The sequence below is a fragment of the Mesoplodon bidens genome (assembly GCF_964165515.1).
Source record: "Mesoplodon bidens genome assembly, chromosome: 19".
NCBI classification, from domain to species: Eukaryota; Metazoa; Chordata; class Mammalia; order Artiodactyla; family Ziphiidae; genus Mesoplodon; species Mesoplodon bidens.
In genome coordinates, this window is record NC_138179.1 from 41,968,093 (window position 1) to 41,987,970 (window position 19,878).

Here is a 19,878-nt window from a genome sequence, read left to right on the forward strand (position 1 = left end):
AGCTGATAACCCCCAGCCCAGGATGCCAGCAGCCAGCACGCGCCTGATGCTCTTGAATTTCGGCTGTGGGCAGACCCTGGGTACACCCGTCCTTGGACAGCTCCCCTGTGTTCTCCCTGCTCTGTTTCCTGGGAGTCCATTCTCTCCATACAAATGTTTCTAACTCAGGCTGAACTGGTCTTGCCTCAGACCCCAGGAGTGGGGGACAAGATCAGGAGCGAGGGATCTGGCTCAGTGACCATCCTGAGGGCCTCTTCCCCTTTCTCTTCCACGTATAGATGAGTAGGCATAGAAGGCCAGGAGCAAAATGATGGAGAAGAGGTGCAGGTAGCAGGGGAGGGAGGTAGGAGGGGAGGCAGGAAAGCCAAGGATGCCCTCCCTCTCGGTCTCCTCCCAGATGCACGGAGGCCACACCTAAGCCCCCTCCTCCGCCCCATGCGGATGGCGGCCTTTCCCACCAGGGCCCCCTCCATCCCAGCTCCATGGAAACCTGGGAGCACTTCTCCGCGTTGGTCCTCAGACCCGCCAGCTGCGCACTGGGCCTCTGTAGGGGAGCAGGAAACTGGGGTGAAGGGAACCCCATGCCCTGTCCGGGCTCAGCAGCCACGGCTCTCGGAGAGTCTGGGAGAGAGTTTGGCCCCAGGTCCTCTTGAGAGTTTTCTTTTATATTTATTAACCCACTTTCTCTCTTGGCCTTCAGAGCAATGAGGAAATCTCAGCCAAGGCTATTAATAGGCCGAAGCCGTCCCAGGGGAGGACAATGAGCTCAGACCTACAGAACAGGTGCCAACAAGCATAATAAAGTTTCCCAAGTTGCCTAAATATAGGTTGTAGCTGCGTCGGGGCCCTGACCGTGGTCTGCCCATTGCCACCCAGCCCTGCTCCCCGGGCAGAGCTTTCTGCCACCTGTGCCAGACCAGGCCCTGCCTGGAAAGGACCTGCTGTCACCCACGTGTCCACCCCAGGTCAGACCTGGTGGGTGCCGCTAAGGAAGTGGGGGAGGGGTCCACAAAATGCCATGTAGTATAAATGATGCCTGTAAACAGAGCGTTTAATAAAAAGGCGGTGAGGGGATTTATGGGCAACCCAAGGATCGTTAAAATTATTTATCTACTTACCTCCCTTGCTGGCTGATCAGTCTATTAATTATCTATCATACAGTCGCTGATTTGCATTTCAGTGAAAGGACAGGATGAGGGCAGGTGAAAAACACAGAGGGGTCCGGGAACCAAGTGGTGGGGACAGGTGTGGACCCTCCTCTCTACTGACCACAGCTCCCCAGCTGACACCCCTCCAGGCCACACTGCCGCCCATGGCTGTGCCCCCCACCCCTAGCCCCCCAGGCCTCCGAGATGCTCTGGGTTTGGGAACCAGGTCAGGTGGAGCAGAATGTATGCCGGAAGGCGGCACTACAGGAAGGAGGCACGTACCTGTTTGCAGATGGGCAGCTCCTGGGAGAGGGTCCCAGCCGAAGGGGCCTGCAGACTAGCTCGAGGGAAATGTGGGCAGAATCTTCCTTGGGCGGATCTGACTTAACCCTGCGTTGAAAAGAGAAAACATGAGAACAAAACCATTTCAATCTCTGAATATCTGAAGTGCATCAGACACACGTGCTCCCGTGCTCTTGATTAAAAATATCACAGGACAGAGTGTCATGGGAACCGCATCCTTTGAACACGGTGAGGAGAAAACATTAGGCTGGGGGGAGTTCTAACAGGGAGTTATAATGAGGTGTCCCCGCTTACCACCTCAAGGCAGCAGATGCTCCCAGCTCTGCGGCTCCCCTGCAGTGGGACTCACCATACTGGACCAGTCCCTGGAATGCGAGGAGATGGGGGCAATAGGCCATGGGGTCTGGCTGGCAATGGGCAGACTGATGGTAGCATGGCCCATGTCACCCATTCCCAACTCAGGCCCCAACTCTTTGCTCAGGTCAACAGAGCTGGGTTGGGGATAAATCATCAGCATCACCCCATTACCAGTTGGGGTTCCCCAGCACCAGGCTAGATTCCAGGTGTGTGGGGCTGACCCGGGGCTGCAGCTGGTGCTGACCTTGCAGTTTATCTAGACATTTAACCTCTCTCATCAAAACCTATAGGGCTCACCACAACCAGCTTTAGGGGCCAATTCCTTGAAACAAATATCTTTTCTCCCTTCCTTCCTTTCCTCTTCCCTCCCTCCCTTCCTTCCTTCCTTCATTCCTTCCTTCCTATCTATCTCTACATGATATCTACCATCTATCTATAGTGACAAGATATATCTTCACGTAGCTGTAGATAGATACATACATGCATATGTAGGTGATAGATACATAGATCATATTGATTCCATTTTTCTGGAGAACCCTGTCTGATTCAGGTCCTTTATCTTGCACTGCAAGAGATTGACCCTGTCCCCTCACAGAACCAGAAATGTCACTGCCCCCGCCCCCATGCTCCACCCAGCAAGCAGTTCCCACTCTCAGGGAAGGAGCTGTGCCCCTGCAGTTACACCGAAGCAGGAGGGAGAAGGAGGCAGCCAGGGTCTAGCCGTCTGCTTGGGAATGAGCCAGGAACGACCTGGCCCTCGTGACTCTCTGGAGTGACGCCCCAGCCCCAGCCCCTGCTTCTGCCAGGGCCTCAAAATCCATCCCTGCCGTCAGAGCCAGGCTCCCTGCATTTGCAGGACAGTCGTCTCCACGCCCCCCTCCTCTGTGCATCCACCCGGCTGCCCCCTCTTCCCCTGCCTGAAGATGGCTTCTCAATTCTGATGATGTATCAATAACTGCAAAGCAAAATGCCACAGTTAGCAGCGCTACTGTACTGTAACTAATCGTTTTTGGAATCGATTCGCAGGGTTGAGTGTGCGCAGCGAGGTGGGCCCACGTCCCCAAGGCCGCTGCAGCCCCCAGGAATTAGGCACACCAGGAAAAGTTCCAAGAGACAAAGAAGCGGGGTGGGAAAGGAAGGGAAGAAGGAGACCAGGAAAAGAGCAGATTTTTAAAAAGACGGGAACTGGAGATTCTCAGCTGTAATACAGAGAACAAGGGGCAGCAAGCTGCATCCCGACTCGGGGCTGGGTGAGGACATGGAGGGTGACAGAACCCTTCCTGGGATGGGGACAGACCCACCCTACCCCCAACTCCCGGTCCCATGCAGCCCACAAACCTCAGACCTGGAAACTCCTCCAAGCATATGAAAACCTCAGGGGTCCTTGGGGCTCATGTACTTAAAAGATTTCATTGGCTTAATAAACCGTGTTGTCGCCTCTGCCAGGTCAGTCTTGGGCCGAGCACAGGAGAGGACTGGGGGGGTGCTCTGTGGCTGTTCCAGCCTCCCCGGGGAGGGGAGATCGGGCAGGAGGGAAGGACAGGGGCTCAGGCAGGGCCATGCCTCTGATCATCGTCAAGACTCTCAGAACCTTCTTCCTGCTGTAACACGTGAACCCCTCCTGAGATCCTAGAGGGAAACCGAGGCACCGAACCCTTGAAGAGCTCCCCAGCCCCAACCGCTCAAGGCGCACAACCTGCATATTGGCACGTCTTGGACTCAAGTGAGCCCAGGGAACCTGGAGCCTGGCTTGTGACTGCCACACTGTCTTTGCTCTTGCTACGGTGGCCTCTGGGTGACTCAGTTTCCCATCTATGGCGTGAACTCGCAGCAGTTAAAACAGCTGCCCCTGCCCCACCCCCCCGGGGCAGGACCATCAAAGGAGGCAGGACAAGTGGGGCCACACAACAGGGGCTAGTTTAGGAAAGTGCCAGAGAGGGGACAGGGGCCTCTGTGCACTGCCTGAGCACAAGTCCCAGGATGGAGCATTAGTGGGTCCAGTGCCCTGGGTTCCACGCATCACTCATTCACTCATTCATTTAGCCATTCCACCCGGGTCCTGTTTACCTCACCTCTTCCCACCCCAGACCCCCAGCAAATTCCCAGGCTGGATCCCCAGGGGCTCAGGCCAGAGCTGGGCTGTCTGGGTGTGGAAGGGCCAGAGAGCCCCAGGCAAGAGGTCCTGACAGTGGAAAATGGGAAAGGTCCAGTGACACCCTCAGGGCAGCGAGGGAGGGAGGGAGGGCGTGGCGTCTAGTCTTTTCCTGCAGATAAAGTGCCAAGGCCAGGGCAACTTGGCCTGAGGTCTGCTGTTTACTTCACTTGCCCAGAGACCCTGCTTTCCACTGGCAATCCCTGGGGGCCCCTGTGGCTGCAGCATGTCCCCCGGAGAAGGGGGTGCTTGAGCCCAGGGTCTTGAGCCACAAGATGCCCCTTGGACTAGGGGACACCCCTGCCAATTCTCCTACCTCTGGGAGCTACCCTAGGCCAAATATAAACATCTCCAGACCTCTGTTCATCCTTGCCTGCATCTCCACCCCTCTCCCGGGATTGCTTTGAGGATCCGAGGGTCTGTAGTCCGGCCTGGCCGGGCCTGAGGGCTCAGCAGCCAAAGAGACTTAGAGGGCAGGGAGGGGTCAAGGCCCTACACAGGCTGCTCAGCGTTTTGGCCAGGGAGGTCAGGGGTCATGATCACTCCTGAAGTGGGGTGCAGGCATTGGGGGTCTAACAAGGAGTCCAGACATTGGCAAATGGTTTTCTTAATTTTTTTTAAATAAGTAGAACAGTTTCAGGTTTTGCCTTAAATCTTTCCGGGGTACAGACTGCTTTCCCAAGTGGGAGAGTAGGGGGTGGAGTAATCCACAGTTCCCCGGGAGTATGCAGGACCCCAAGCCTGCCAGTAAAGAGGAAAGGTGTGCAAGAATTGGGAGATTCAGAGTAAGGTAAGCTGCCACCTCAGCTCTCATGTGGACAAAAGTAGACGCGACTGGCAATCTCAGTGAGGGTGGAGGAGACGGCTGGTGGAACACAGGCAGGTCCAGACAGTTGGAGAGCTGTGGGCAGGATCTGGAACATTCTAAGACCAGCCACTCACAGACAGGTACCATCTCCAGTGCAAGAGGAGATGGCACAGAGACCCACGCCGTGGCATCCTCCGCGATAGCAACATTTTCCAAACAACCGGAATGTTCATAAGGGACAGAGTGGGTAAAGATGAAGCAGTAAATTCCTAAGACAGATTTCTACACAACAGATAAAAGGAGTAGGTCAGAAACGCACGGAGGAGCTGCAAAAACACAAAGCTGAAAGAAGCAAGTTGCAGAAAGATGTCACATGAGTGCACTTTAAAAAGACGTAGAGGGACTTCCCTGGTGGTCCAGTGGTAAAGAATCCGCCTTCCAATGCAGGGGACGCGGGTTCAATCCCTGGTCGGGGAACTAAGATCCCACATGCTGCGGGGCAACTAAGCCCGCGTGCCACAACTACTGAGCTCCCACATCTCAACTAGAGAACCTGCGTGCCACAATTACAGAGCCCATGTGCTCTGGAGCTTGTGCGCCACAACTAGAGAAGTTAAAACCTGTACACCACAACTAGAGAGAAGCCCGAGTGCCACAACTGCATGTTGCAACGAAGACCCATCACAGCCAAAAAAAAAAAAAAAAAGACACAGAACTATGATCTATTTATTGTTCATGGTTACATGTGTGCAAGTGTGTTTTCAAGGGACAAAAATGATGGACACCAAGTCGACGCTCAGAGCTACCTCTGGGTGTCTGTATGTCGGGGGGATTGAGGCTGGGAGTGCAGAGGGGACTTGACCTCCATCTATAATGCTTCATTTCTTTTTTTTTTTTTAAACTATGCAGTATAACTAAATGTTAACCACTGTTAATTGCAGGTAGGGAAATATTATATTTTACCTTAATTATCATATCTCCAAAAAACTTTTGAGACAAGCATGGTTAGATTATAAGCCCCTTTAGAGAGTGAGAGACCCTGATGACGTGTATGGTCACTCAGCCAATAGTGTGGTGTCTTACACCCTCAGTGCCTCAGTAGAATTCCTCGGCCTGGATGGCTGAACAGATGAATGACGCATGTGGCAGTGACTCTGGAAGAGTCAGATCTGCCCTTTCCACTCTCCCTCCATTTAAAGGACAATAAAGTAGTCTAGAGTTGTTTCTTCAACTGCCCACTGAGGTTTTCTTTAGAAACCACCAGCCTAAGTAGGCAGGAAGCAGAAGCTGCTGCATTCTAAACGAGGGTCCTGGGTGTGAGGACGTTAAGTCCCCAAATGTTCTGGAGTCTAGACCATCCGTGTTTCCAAGAACGTGAGCTCTTACATTCCTCTCCCCAGAAAATGCAAGGGGAGGGCACAGAGCCTGGGGATCCAGCGACTGACTTCTGAGCAGAGCTTCCCCACACTGAGAAGGGTGCCATGAGGTCCTGGATGCTCAGAGGGCTTCTCCCGCTCCTTGGCAAGCAAACGTCTTCAAGCAGGCAAGGAACCCAGAGTGACACAAGAGGGGTCAGCAGGGTGGCTGTTCTGTTATGAGGGGCCAAGTCTGCAAGAGAGCTGGAGACAGGCCAGTCCATGGCTAGAAACCCATTCAAGACGATTTCCCCCAAGAGCTGCCATCTGTCATCCACTGGGCTGCACACACACACTTGCCCGGGTCCTCCAGGGCTGGTATGCCACGGAGGGCAGGTGTGTATGGGGCTTGAGTGTGCCACAGTGGGCAGATGTGCCCCCGGCTCTGGCTTTGATCGTACACGGTTCCACTTACAAGCTAGTAAAAGCTGCATGATCAAATTCCAGGTCATTACTCAAGGAAAGGAACCCCTCTGTGGTCACCAGCGATATTTTCGAACCAATTAAAATAAGCCTGGCGTTTCTGTGGGCTGCCGCCGTGCCCGCCACTCCCGAGGCTTTGGAGACCCCACGCTCACAATGAGCAAGATGCACGAAATGTTAATGGAGGCGCTTAAATGCCACGTCGAGGGGATTCTGGTAAATAAGGCCACATGGAAGAGGCTGGGGGAGAAGTCTCCTGAGCTAACCCTGGAGGAAACTTTAATAAAAACGAGACTGGATTGAAAACAATTCACTCTGCAAGGGATGGGTCTGTTGGCAGAGCTGGGAGGGGTCTTCGGGGGAGGAAAACTATTTTATTTCCCATTAGTTCCCCTTTGCACGTGTATGTGACCCCTGCCGACAGCACCAGGATCTGCCAGGGGGACAGCACCAACTGAGCAGGCTGGGAGAGCCAGGGTGTACTTTGCCGGGCCGGGGCACAGAGGGGCAGGCAGTGGTTTAGTGAAGGTGGAGGGTTGGGGGTGCTGGAAGACAGCTGCAGGGGCGGGGGTGTCTTGGGGCTGAGAAGGCAGAAACGCTTTACTGAGGCCTTGGCTTGTGCGGGGGTCACACTATCTGGCGGCTGCTCTGAGCTCTGTTGGGTCCTGTTTCAGGAAGATCAGATGTCACCCATGAGACAAATGGATAAGGTTCCAGAGAACATTGCCCAGCACCCAGGTCAGCAAGTAGATGGAGCCTGGTGAGCAGCCCAAGCTGGTACTGCGTCGCTCAGTGTAAACTCGGGGTCAGCCCTGAGTCAGGGGCAACCCCATTGGGCCGAGACTTTGGCTGCTACCTTGGCTCCCAGCTAAGACTGTCTACTGCTCAAAGTTCTGCCTGATGCAATTGAAGGACCCCCAAAACAAGAAAAGGAAAAGAAGTCACCAGGCCAAACAGAGACTCAAGGAGTGCGGGCTGGGTGAAGTGCGCCACACCCCAAGGCCACCACAGTCTCCCCGGCACACCTGCTTCTGGCAGTCAAGCTTTACAACCAGAATGACAAACCTTGTTCCAGCTAGGGTTGCCAGATTTAGCAAATTAAATTACTGGACGACGAGTTAAATTTTAAATTTCAGATAAACAACAAATAATGTATTACACTTTTTTAGTATAAGTAGGTATGACGCAGTATTTGGGACATACTTATACTATCAATCATTCATTGTTTATCTGAAATTAGAATTTAACCAGGTATCCTGTATTTTTACTTGGAAACACTAGCTTCCAGCTGTCTGACAGCCCAGCCTAAATACACACACACACACACACACACTGACATACATGCACACACAGGCACGTACACACATGCACATGTATACACGCACATCCTTCAAAAAAAGAAAGGAGCTAACACTTCACAAGGATCAACTGCCTGCCTGGTGCTTCCCCTCTGTTCTCTCCTTGAGCCCTCCTCCCAACCACCTCCCCACCCCATCACAGCTGCCCCATCATTCAGACAAAGAGACTGGGACACTGGGATTGTCGCTCGTCCAAGGCCGCATGGTCAGCAGGCAGCCTGGCTGAAACTGCAGACCCTGGTCATTCTCATTCCAAAGTCTGCACTCTTTCCACTAAACCAGACCCAATGCGTCATATTTTAGATGTTTATCTCCAAACAAAATGGCCATAAGGAAGTTGCTATTGATTCTGCCGTCAAGCCAATGCACAGCATTTGAGGTCTTGGCTCAGGCCCATGCCAAGCTCTGACATCTGAAGATGCCGTTACAATCCTGGGACGCCCCTGGTGGGGAACTCGCCCAGGACAGGGTGTGGGTGAGCACACCTGGCTTCCTTTCAGAGGGCTGGTGGTTTGGGTCTACCCAGAGAGCTCTGCTGGCAATCCCGGCCCGAGCAAGTATGGAAAGCAACATTGGTGTGTGTGGCAGAGCATTCTAGAAAAGAGGATCTCTCCCCTGGATACCGAGGAGGGGACAAAACTTGTGCCTCCCTGGGCTGAAAAGATAGACCTGAGACTGTCTGCAAATTGGCAAGGTGTCCCTGAACCATCGACTTCCCCTTATCAACTAGTTGCTTCCCAGGTAACCAGTAAGTGGTTTTGAACCTTGCTATGTGATTAGAATTGCAATCCTTTAAAAAAAGAAAAAGAAGAAGAATTGCAATCTTTGATGAGGCCAAGGTGAGTCACAGGGTGGCCTGTCTCGTCATCTACCTGGGCCGCCCTCTTGGCAGGGAAAGAGATTAGATCTGGCTGACAAGTCTTGCCCTTTACAAAACAGTTATCACACCACACACTAACTCCCAAGTCTTAATCACTTGGTTTCGTGATGATTTTTCTGAGAATGAAAGTTAAGCTTTACCACCTTGTCATATCTAGAAATAATTCCCCCCACCCCCTTTAAAAACAATTTTCTCATGGATTGGAAAAACCTCCAGCACATCGTTAGTCAGTCCCCCTCCTGTGAACTGCTTGCCTACTGCTGGCAAAGTTTATGAGAGACAGAAGGTCCTATCTGAGAGCTGTCAGCCAGGTCCTTGTAAGGACTGATTCCTGTCATGAGTGAAATAAAAGCATTCTGGGCCTGAAGATCTGGGTGGTCCAGGTGTTATTTGCTTACCCAGTGGCCAAGAAGAAACCCAGCATGGGGTTGAGGAGGCCACAAGAAAGAGGAGGAGACCGTCGTGGATCATCCAAAACTCCAACCCAGAGGACACCACCAATCACATGTTAAAATCCAGAAAACAAAATTGCAAGGGCAAACGAGACAGGGAGGTCTCTACCTGAAAAGTACAGCCAATGCCTCCTGCTTTCGTTTCCACGATTAGCACCTTCACCCCTTCCAGTTCCCCTTCTCAATAATGCAGTCAGGAGGCAGTCAGAGTACTAATATTGTGATGTTTTTATTATTTGCCTGATGGAGTTTTATTGGAAAAGTTTGTGTCAAGTGTTGCGTCTTGAGGTTTCCCTTGTAAGGAGGGAAGGTGTAGGGGGTCGGGGGAGGAAGCTGCCACTGGATTTTGGCTCTTCTGGAGACAGCCCCCTGGAAGGAGCTGGTTTAATTATAGGCAGGTGGTTGTGTTTTTACGTGACCTACTTCCCAGATGGTTTTCCCTGCGTTTCATTTCTGCCACAAATTTTGGCATACTGGAGCCAGAAAGGAAGAACAGTCAAACCTGTGTCACCCCAAAAAAGGAGGGAACCTGGGAGCCTGGCGGGCCTCAGCAGAAGGAAAGAGATGAAACAGGTAAGAGGCTGGAAGTGAGAGAGGCAGGTGAGGGAGAAAGAGCAGCAGGGAGGCTCTTCCTGGCCACTCAGAAGATACACGGCAACCTGCCTGTACAAAACGCCTGGCTGCCAGAGCAGCGATTACCCAGGAGGCCTCTGCCCGGTTTCTGGGTACAAAGCTGAAGATCAGCTCGCTGGAGGGCCCGGGGCAAATTACTGTCAAGAGCAGCCTGGGCTGGCTGGTATGTCCTGTGGTGCTGGACCATTTAGGTGGCCTGTGGCTCCTGAGATGTGGGAAACTTCCCACAAGGCTGTGGTGGGTTTGCTGCCTGACCACTGCACATGTGGCCTCTGGGGGGTGGTGGCTGGGATTCACTCCCCCACAGAGCCCTCTCGGTGCTGACTCTGACCCAAAGCCACAGGACAAAGAGGTGCTGCTGGCAGTCCAGCCCGTCACCAGAATCAGGTCCCCATTTGCCCCAGCTGTCCAGCAGGACCCCAGATCTTCCTGCTTGGAGAACAGACTTGACAATGCTCATTGAGTCATTCTCCTGCCTTCAGGCAGAACCCTCTTTGACTGTCCTCATCACGAGAATTGGTACAATGTTTAAATGTTTCCCAGCAAGGAGCTCCCCATGCCCTGTCTCCCTTGGCAAACCAACGCCACTGCCGGAAAAAGTCCTTCCTCTGATCTATCCCAAATCCTGCACGATGAACCCTGAGTTCACTCCCCACATCTTACCCTTGGTGGATTTGGAGAACAGCTGCTTGCCGCTCTCTGCTGAGCTGCCAATAGAGCCTTCGATATGAAAATACTGCACCTCACAGCTGTGAGCTCTGCCTGCCTGTTCTGTGCATATCTGTCTTTCCCCCTAAAATCTTGGAGCGGAATTGCTACTGTTTGCAGCTGCGGCTCCGAGAAGCCACCCCACTTCTCTGTGTCACAGCATGGCTCTCACCAGCACTAATAGGTAAGTGGAAAATGGATTCCTCACGGTCCTGGGAAGCCACCTTCTCGGCACGTTCAGGGAATTTGGCACGTCCTGCCAGGAGCCCCCATTACAGCACCATCTGGTCCTAGATGTAACTGGTGAGACAGCTTGGGGAGGCCATCTCCAGAGGCGCTAGGGTCCCCGGAGAGGAAGCCCTCACAGGCCAGCAGGGCCACTGCCAATATCCAGGCGCCATGAAACACCACGCATAGATGTGATTCATGGTCTTTGTTTTTCAGATTCGAATGAGCTGAAAAAACAGGTGGGCTTAAAACTTATCGTGCTCAAATGAGGTGCTGGAGCTCAGGGCACAGACGGACCCTGTCATCTTCTAAAGGCACATCCCCATACTGCAGCAGGTCTTAGGGAGGTCACGGCCACTGAGCCAAAGCTCCGGCCCCTGCCTCCTCTGGACCCCACCCAGACACAACCCCTCCGCCGAGCCAGCACACAAAGGCACTTCAATGCAAGAGGTAGAAACTTCCATGTCTACTTTTCCCATGGAGAGCAGGTGAGTAAGTTCTCATCAGAAATGTGCTGTGTGGGCTTCCCTGGTGGCGCAGTGGTTGAGAGGCCGCCTGCTGATGCAGGGGACATGGGTTTGTGCCCCGGTCCGGGGAAATCCCACATGTCGCGGAGTGGCTAGGCCCGTGAGCCATGGCCACTGAGCCTGCGAGTCCGGAGCCTGTGCTCCACAACGGGAGAGGCCACAACAGTGAGAGGCCCGCGTACCGCAAACAAACAAACAAACAAACAAAGAAATGTGCTGTGTATGGGCCCTGCCTTGGCCCGTGTGCTCACGGAGAAGACACGTCAGGCAGACGGAGGGAGAGAGAGAGGCGAGAAGGAAAAACAGAGTTATGAGCATTTACCAGGTGCAGAGAACCCAAGCGGTGAAGACTAGAGGATGCCAAAGGCCTTAGGAATCTACGTTCTAATTCAGGAGCCAGAACTTACCTTCGTGACTTTCTCAACTTTGTATACTTGTCTACAATTATTTTAAAAATGCAAAAGGTGACACAGAAGAATGTCGGCGTAAGGAAAGAAGAGGTGGGTACAGGTAGAGAGATACCAGGGGATATGCTGGCAAGGATGGTTTCCAGGTGTGCCTCAGAAGTAGTGATAAATACGGGGGCAGGAGAAGAGAGGGCACCCGACCAAGAAAAGGAGAGGGAGAGGGAGAGCGTTTCCACAGAGCCACCGCCGTGAAGCTAAGGCAAGCAGGTATGGTCTCACCGAGACTGCAACGCTGAAGGGCTGGCGGAACATCCAATCCATTCAGTGAGCTGGCGTGGGCAGCGTGCCCGGGCACAGTTCCCAGCACAGAGCCTGGCACCCAGAAAGCTCTTAATAAAAGTTAGTTCGCTTTCCCACGTGGAGTGGAACCGACTGGGGGCAGTGGATGGAAGAGCTAAGGACCTGGCTTCTAAGTGAAACTTGTTTTCCCGGGAATGATGAAATGCACGCCACACTGTGTTGAAAGGCAACGGCAGGTGAGCGTGACGCCCAAGGGTTGGGATGGAAAGGAGACGGGCCCAGGTAAGCACCCACTGAGACAAGCATCCCTAAGCAGGTTCCACGGGTCTCAAAGCCCCGACTGCACCTGTGTACACACATGCAGCTTCTGGAGAGAGAATATCCAGGGTTGTCCTTGGGTCCTTAGAGGGGGTCTGGGATGCTTTGTGAGTTAACCGGCAGTGCTGTGTTTCCAAAGTCCTTTGCCTGGAAGCCCCCTTCCCAGCTCCAGCAATTGCAAAGCACTCAGGGAAGCATATGAGATTGGCTGGCACTGGGTGTGGACAACTGTCCCCATGCTCACTTGTCGAAGCCATTAGTTTGAAAGTAAGAAACAAGGTGGGTGGGGGGAGAGGAGGCGGTAGTCTGCTGGAGGGCGGGAAGTTGGGGCTGGGAACCAGGCAAGCCTGAGTTCCATTTCCTGCCCTACCTTCCCTGAATGCGGGGCTTGGGCAAAGCTGTCAGGCTCCCTAAACCACGGGGCCATAGGTGTCAAACGGGGATTCTTATCATTCCCATCCCATTGTCATTGGGATTGGAAAGAATATGTGTGAAAGACACAGAACACCGGGTGTGAAACAATAGAAGATGGTGACAGGATCTTGGTAAGAGAAATATTGGACCAGGACTTTTCAAAGAGGCTCCACGGACATGGAGAGTTGATTCCAGGAGACAGCATTTCTTAGTACTTGGGTTAAGCCATTGCTGCAGCACAGATAAGGGACAGTCCCTCTCCCACTATCACCACTGACCTCAGGGCAGGTTTCCCTGGGATGGAGATCTGAGAGCTGTTTGCTAGGTGTCAACCATATCATGAATTGAGGTTTTAAACCCCTCTCCTAGTCCAGCACTTCGAGTGATGGTGAGAGCAGCACATTTTGAGGCCAAGAAAGGAGCCTGTAATGGCAGCTGCGAGGCCACCAACAGACATTGGCACCCTGTGGCTGCATGTGCCCACCCACCTGGACCCCCTCTCCAAGCCTCCCTGTCCTGGGAGTTCACACCCCGTCGTCTTCCTGCGCTTGATGTTGCCAGGATTGCAGACGAGGCAGTGCCCCTACTCAGCGCTCTTCTGCCCTGGCCAGAGACGACTGCTTGCTGAGAGCTGGTGAGAGAGGCGCTTTCAACCCGTGGCCGGTGGTGCATGGAATGATGCACCAGCGTGAGCCCGAGCCAGGCTTCATTAGCGCACAGATGCAAACAGCGAAGGGAGGCCAATTGTTTGGACAGTTTGCTGTTGAGCTGGCGAGGCAGGATGAGAACTCAGGATCTTGTATTTCCAGGCTATTTGCAAATCTTCGGGTGCCCATTTCTAGGAGGAGCTGGATCACTCAAGTGCCTCTGTGGGAGCTGCAGAGACAGGAAGCCCACTTCTTGCTGAGCCCCTCACAGGCGGGATGCTGCTTGCTGCAGTGACATAGCTGGCCCCTCCGCTGCATCCTTCTACCTGTCATGCCACCCACGCCATGCCAGCCAAGTATGTGGGGCAAGCCCGGGGACTGATGGGTGGTGGGGTCCCTCTCTGGACCTCCCCTTGGCAATTCCCCCTGGCAACCCCCCCACTTCCTGAGAGAAAGTCATGTGGCTCACCTAACGACTGCTGGGGGCAGCCCCTCTGGTGGTGGGCAGGCAGCTGATGCTGGCAGGTATCTGGCCTGTGCCCTCAGCTCTGTGCTCTGAAAGCCTCCCCCCACCCGGAGTTCAGAGGGTCTGGGTGGACGGAGGAAGGGAGGCCCTTGGAGAGAGTCAGGGGTGCGGAGAGGGGAGAGCAGGCAGGCTTCCTGCTGCAGCGCAGCTATAACGCACCACCTGGCAGAGCGAGTCCGGCACCTGTAGGGGGCAGACGCTCATTCACCACCCTCGCAGCCCAGTCCTGGCTCCTCTGCCTCTGGGCAGGCAGAGAGGAGTGGGGAGGGCTGGGCAGCTGTGAAATGCTGCCCACGGGCCAAGGCAGGGTCACGGTCCCAGGGACTGTCCTCTGTGCGCAGAGAGGTGAAGGCTTGTATCAAGGAAGAAGGTCTGTAGGACACGCAGCCGTCACGTTTAGCACACCAGGTACAACCACTCTTTGTAGACAACAATGAAGCCTTTCAGGGATGCTGAAGCCTCAGCCGATCCCCCACCCTAGGCAACGGACAATGGCACTCCTGCCCATTCCTTCTGTTCGAGCTCTAGCACGGGGCAGGAGCAGGCAGGAGACACTGAACAAGAACTGGCCACAGGTGAGCTGCTTCATGTGAGCCTCCCCAGGGGAGACAGAGGGATGGGCTCACCACTGGGAATTCCACAGGTGGGGCTGGGCAGCCTGTTGGGTTGAGCCTGGGCAGCCTGTTGGGTTGGGCCTTCCTGGGCTCGTGTGTGGTAGGAGTTCAGGGACGACTTGGGCCATCTCATCAGAAGATACAGCTTTAACCTCAGAGGGACTCATCAGTGAGCCCAGCATGATTTCAGGGAATCTACTTATCCCTAAATGTCAACTACCCAGTCATTTACATTCCCCCCAACCGGACGGCCCCTTGAGCTCAGTCCCCCTCTCGTTCTTGTGATAGGGACAGAGAGGGAGCTCCTTAGAAAGGTCACTCAAGACTGGCCCCTTCCCAGGATGTTACCACCTGCTGTCCCTCTAAAATGAAATAGAATAAAATTTAAAAATAAATGAAAAGAACAACGAAAATCTAAGTACAGCCGCAGAGGTGCCTTCTTTGCCTCCCTGCTCTGAGCTCCAACCTCTCAGATATTTACTGTTCGTTTCCCCCTAAATCATTCCTGATGGCTGGACTGCTTGCACTCCATCACCAGGAGGGGCTGTGCGGAGCCACAGTTCCGTTGAGCTTGCAGAAAAAGGAGCCTCCTAGGAAAAACCCACGCGGGAGCTGTCCGGTGCTGAACTCCTGCGTGATGGACGATTATGGACCATCTGCACTTTCAGAGGGCGATAGATTTATAAGCAGGAGAGACAGCTAGAAGAGTGTCCATTACTATAACTCACTGCCCTCTTCAGAGATATTCTAATCAGGCATCCTTTCCTCTTGCCGAAAAGCCCAGGTTAAGAACTGGCAAGAGGGGCTTCCCTGGTGGCGCAGTGGTTGAAAGTCCGCCTGCCAACGCAGGGGACATGGGTTCGTGCCCCGGTCTGGGAAGATCCCACGTGCCGCAGAGCGGCTGGGCCCGTGAGCCATGGCCGCTGAGCCTGCGCGTCTGGAGCCTGTGCTCCGTAACGGGAGAGGCCACAACAGTGAGAGGCCCGCGTACTGGGAAAAAAAAAAAAAAAAAAAAAAAAGAACTGGCAAGAGGTGAAATCAATTACATATTTCTGGGGTGTTTCCTTCCCAGAGCAAGGCTGTCAAAGGTGCTGGGGGCAAGGGTGTCAGAAGGCTGGGGTGGAGGCCACTGGTGGAGGGACCCTTTGCCTGTCAAAGCAGGTTCCCTGTCGCATTTCCCAGGGCTCCCCGTCTCACCTCGGCTCCTGATTTCTTGCAACTGGTGTTGAAAAGATAGAAGAGGCCAGTATGTCTCTCCTTTCTCAGCCCCTGCACGGACCTACTTGAGATTTACTGACAACCAGGAATCATGCATGGGTGCAGCAAACATATCTGGATCTTCCTGGTAGGCCATGCAGTTTGATATTTATGTGCATAGGGGAAAGGAAAGGAGTACCTCAGTGGAACCCTGGGTCAGGCGCTAAGCTGGATGCCTTCTGTACACTGATTCACAGTAACCTTATTCCTGTTTTATAGGCGAGAGAACTACAGCCCATGGAGGTGCATGACGGGTCCAGGTCTCCTGCCCAGGTCCATCCGACCCTCCCTAGCCTGCTGCCCGAAGGTCCAGAAGGCAAGGCAGAGATGCACAGGGAACTTCTCCCTGCCAGAGGCTGCTGGCCCTCTGAGGCCGACCCCACCCCCCAGCGCCCCTCCAGCAGGACAGCACCTAATGCTTCTCCAGTGAGCTCCCACTCCCTCACATGGCCCTGCAATGAGGAAGTGAACTGACCCCCTGGGCCCCAGCTCCCAAGAAAAGACCCTTACACGCAGACAAACAGCCCCCTCATTTCTACTTCAGAGTTCATTTCTTTCTACTTCAGAATTCACAGAGCATAATGACACTTCCCTAATCTGACCACAGCTTTTGCATTAGATAAAAACATTTATTTTTAATCCCCGTTTTAAAGATGAGGCAGCTAAGGCCCAGAGAGGTTAAGTGGTTTTCTCGAAGCCACACAGCTAACCAGCAGTCAAGCCAGAATCAAGCCCTCATCTCCTGGCTCTGTGTCCAGGGCCTTTCTGGCCTCTGCCTGCCTTCCCAGGAGGCTGCGCTGAGCACAGCCACCCTTGAGAATTTCCTTCCATGGGGACCTGCCCTCTTCCAGGCTCTCCCTCTGTAATTTCTGAGCTTCTCTGCCAGATCCCACCTTCTCTGGGGAAGGTTAAATCCCCCAGCTCACTGGCAGAGCCTTTGAGAACTCACCCTGGGTATAGGCTCTGAGACTCTAAACAAAGACCCTGAATATCAGGCAGTGCTCCCCTCCTGCCGGGACCCTGTCATTCTCTGAGAGGGCAGATCAGGGACCCATGCAATGATGCTCAGCTCAGAAGTATGACCGGCTGCCAAGTGTTCTGGAGTCAGGTCTTCACTGGGATAAAATCAGGCTGCGTCTGAGAACAGCAAAAGTTCAGCTTGTTCTTTTGTTGTTTTTATTTATTTGTTTTTTTTTTTTTTTTTTTTTGCTGTACGCGGGCTTCTCACTGCCGCGGCCTCCCCCGCTGCGGAGCACAGGCTCCGGACACACAGGCTCCGCGGCCATGGCTCGCGGGCCCAGCCGCTCCGCGGCATGTGGGATCCTCCGGGATAGGGGCACGAACCCGTGTCCCCTGCATCGGCAGGCGGACTCTCAACCACTGCGCCACCAGGGAAGCCCATATTTATTTGTTTTTTTAACCTACACTTCTACCTGCCTCACCCTGGGAACTCAGCTGTGGCCTTTTCACTTGGAAAAAGCCTTCTGTTCTTGCCAAGTCCCCTCCATTCCAGTCTCTCATTTATTCCATCACTCACACGTCCGTGCAGACATTGAGGGCAGGACCCTACCTCACACTGGGCAGTCTGGAAAAGCATGTTGCAGGAGGTTGAATGTGAATTGACCTGGATCTTAAAGGGCACGGAAGGTAGTCAGGTGAGGAAGGAGGGTGGGAGGGCTCTGTCTTGTGGATGCAATGCGGGCAGGAAGCACAGCATGCCATCCGTGTATGGAGCAGACAGGGGATAAGTTCGGATTGGTGAGAAAGGCAAGCACCCCCCCTTTTTTTAATATAAAACCTTCCCATAGGCCTCTTGCCCTGTAGAGTTAGCTACTCTCTGCTGAGCACTCAGGGCACAGGGTTGCCCCTGTGCAGGCCACCCTGCCCATCACAGCAGATCTGATGGAAGATCTGCCTCTGGACCACTATGTCCAATAGTTGGTGCCATCACGGAGATGCTCTGTGGCTGAGACTTCTTGTTTCATAGCCACTACCGTATGTGGTTTTTGGGCAGTTGAAAGGTGGCCAGTGTGCCTGAGGACCTGAATTTTAAACTATTTCATTTAAATTCATTTAAGTTTAAATGGCCACTGTTTTAAATAGCCCAGATCTGGAGGGTGAGCTGCTCAGACAGCCTCAGGGTCCCACGCTGCCTGACCCCACTGGCCACTGGCTAAGGGCAGGTGTGGCCAAGACCCCCATGTCCTAAAGCTTTGTTCTGGAGCCTGAGCCATGGGAGGGGCTGTATCTCTTTCCAGCCTGAGACATTTTGCTTCACCTGTGAAAACAGCATCCAGTTGATGAATGGCCAGTGCTTGCACTTTGTGAAATTAAATTCTTTGTTTGGACAGTGCAGCATGGGGAAAACCATGGCTGCCCAGGGACAGGGACAGGGCACCAGGGTGCTAGGCAGCAAAGGGCTCAGGATCCTGGCCCTGGCGGTTGCCACATGAGGGCCAGGGGGAGGGCAAGGTGGGCAGACAGCTGCATCAGCAGGTGCCCCAGGCAGTGGCTGGAGGGGAGCAGGGAAGAAGTCAGGAACGCTAGTGCAAGAAAGGAGCCATGCAGCAGGGAGGGACAGTACCCACGCCCGCCCATCATAACCCAGACCCTGGCCCCCAGGCACTGTCACCGCAGGTCTCTTCAGGGCACGTTCACACCAGCTCTGACCTTCCCACCCAGCTCCTCCTGCCTCAGACACAGGAGAATTTATGGGCCCCTGTTGTTTCCAGCTCAGCTCTGCTCTCCATGGAAACCAATTCCCCTCCTGCTTCATTATTATTATTATTATCTTCATTAATGCTTGACAGAATGCAGCATCCACTATGGCCATCCTGAGGACTCCCATAAAGGGCCACCTCCCCAAACCCACCCTCCACCCCAGCCAAACTCCTGCAGGCGAGATCCCTTCCTCAGTGGCGGGGGGAGGACAGTGGGGTGATTAAAGTGCCTCATCCCTTGTGCCTCTTCTCACACAGTAAAAATTACTGCCAATGATATTATATGGTCATGCCGTAAACTCAAATCACCCCTGAGAACTTGCTTCATTACGACCCTCACTATATAATCCAGCAGTTACTCCAAACCTGGTGTCCTCTCCTCCTTCTCCCTGCAAGGAGGTTTACAGACCCCCTGGGGGCTCTAAAGAGCCGCCTCTGGTCCCTGACTCTCACTCACAAAGACAGGGAAGCCAGAGGCCACCCTGGCCCAATGGCCATCCCCTGGGTGTATCTTTGGGAATTGCAGAGAATCAGAATGAAAACTCAAGTGCCCCTGCCCACTTTTGCTCTAGATTCACTCCTTGCTCATCCCAGAAGGCTCCATCTATGCCCTCCCACCCCTGTTCCTCCTTTAAAGAAGTGGCAGCTATGTTACCAGCCTCTCTGCCCACACCCCTAAGTCAGAGCCAGAAGAACACCCCTACCACACCTGCCCCCACTCAGAGGGTTGTGGGCCTCTGATTCTCCTCTCCATTTACAGCTGAGTCAGGTTGTCCTGAAAAATGGGCCTTCAGATGAACCCCAGAAACTCTCTGTGTGTGCGTATGTGTATACGTGTGTTCACGTGTGTCTATGTGTGTGTTCACTGTCTGCCCACCTGAGGTCAACTCCACCTTGGGATGGACCATTGCCTTCCCTTTCTCCCGTCTCACCTCCCCACCATCCCTGCCCTCGGTATCCCATAGAGGGGCCAAGTGGTTGACCCTCATTTAGACGAAAGTAAAGAGTTTATTTAGGGTGTCAGGCTGGTTTTGCTGCTGGGCTGGGGTTTCACCCCTTGCCCTGGATCGTTCTGGAATTGCCCTAAGACCATCCAGAAGTCCCCTTGGCTCGGCCTGGTTTTCCCCACACAGACCCCAATTGTCATTGCCAAAACCCCCTCTGTGTGCACAGAGATGGCCCTGCCGTGGCTTCCTTTGAACTCCACAGAATCTTGGATTCCCCATAGATTCTTTAAATAGACAGGGTGATGGGGTTTCAGGGGATGTTCAGGTTTGATGTCC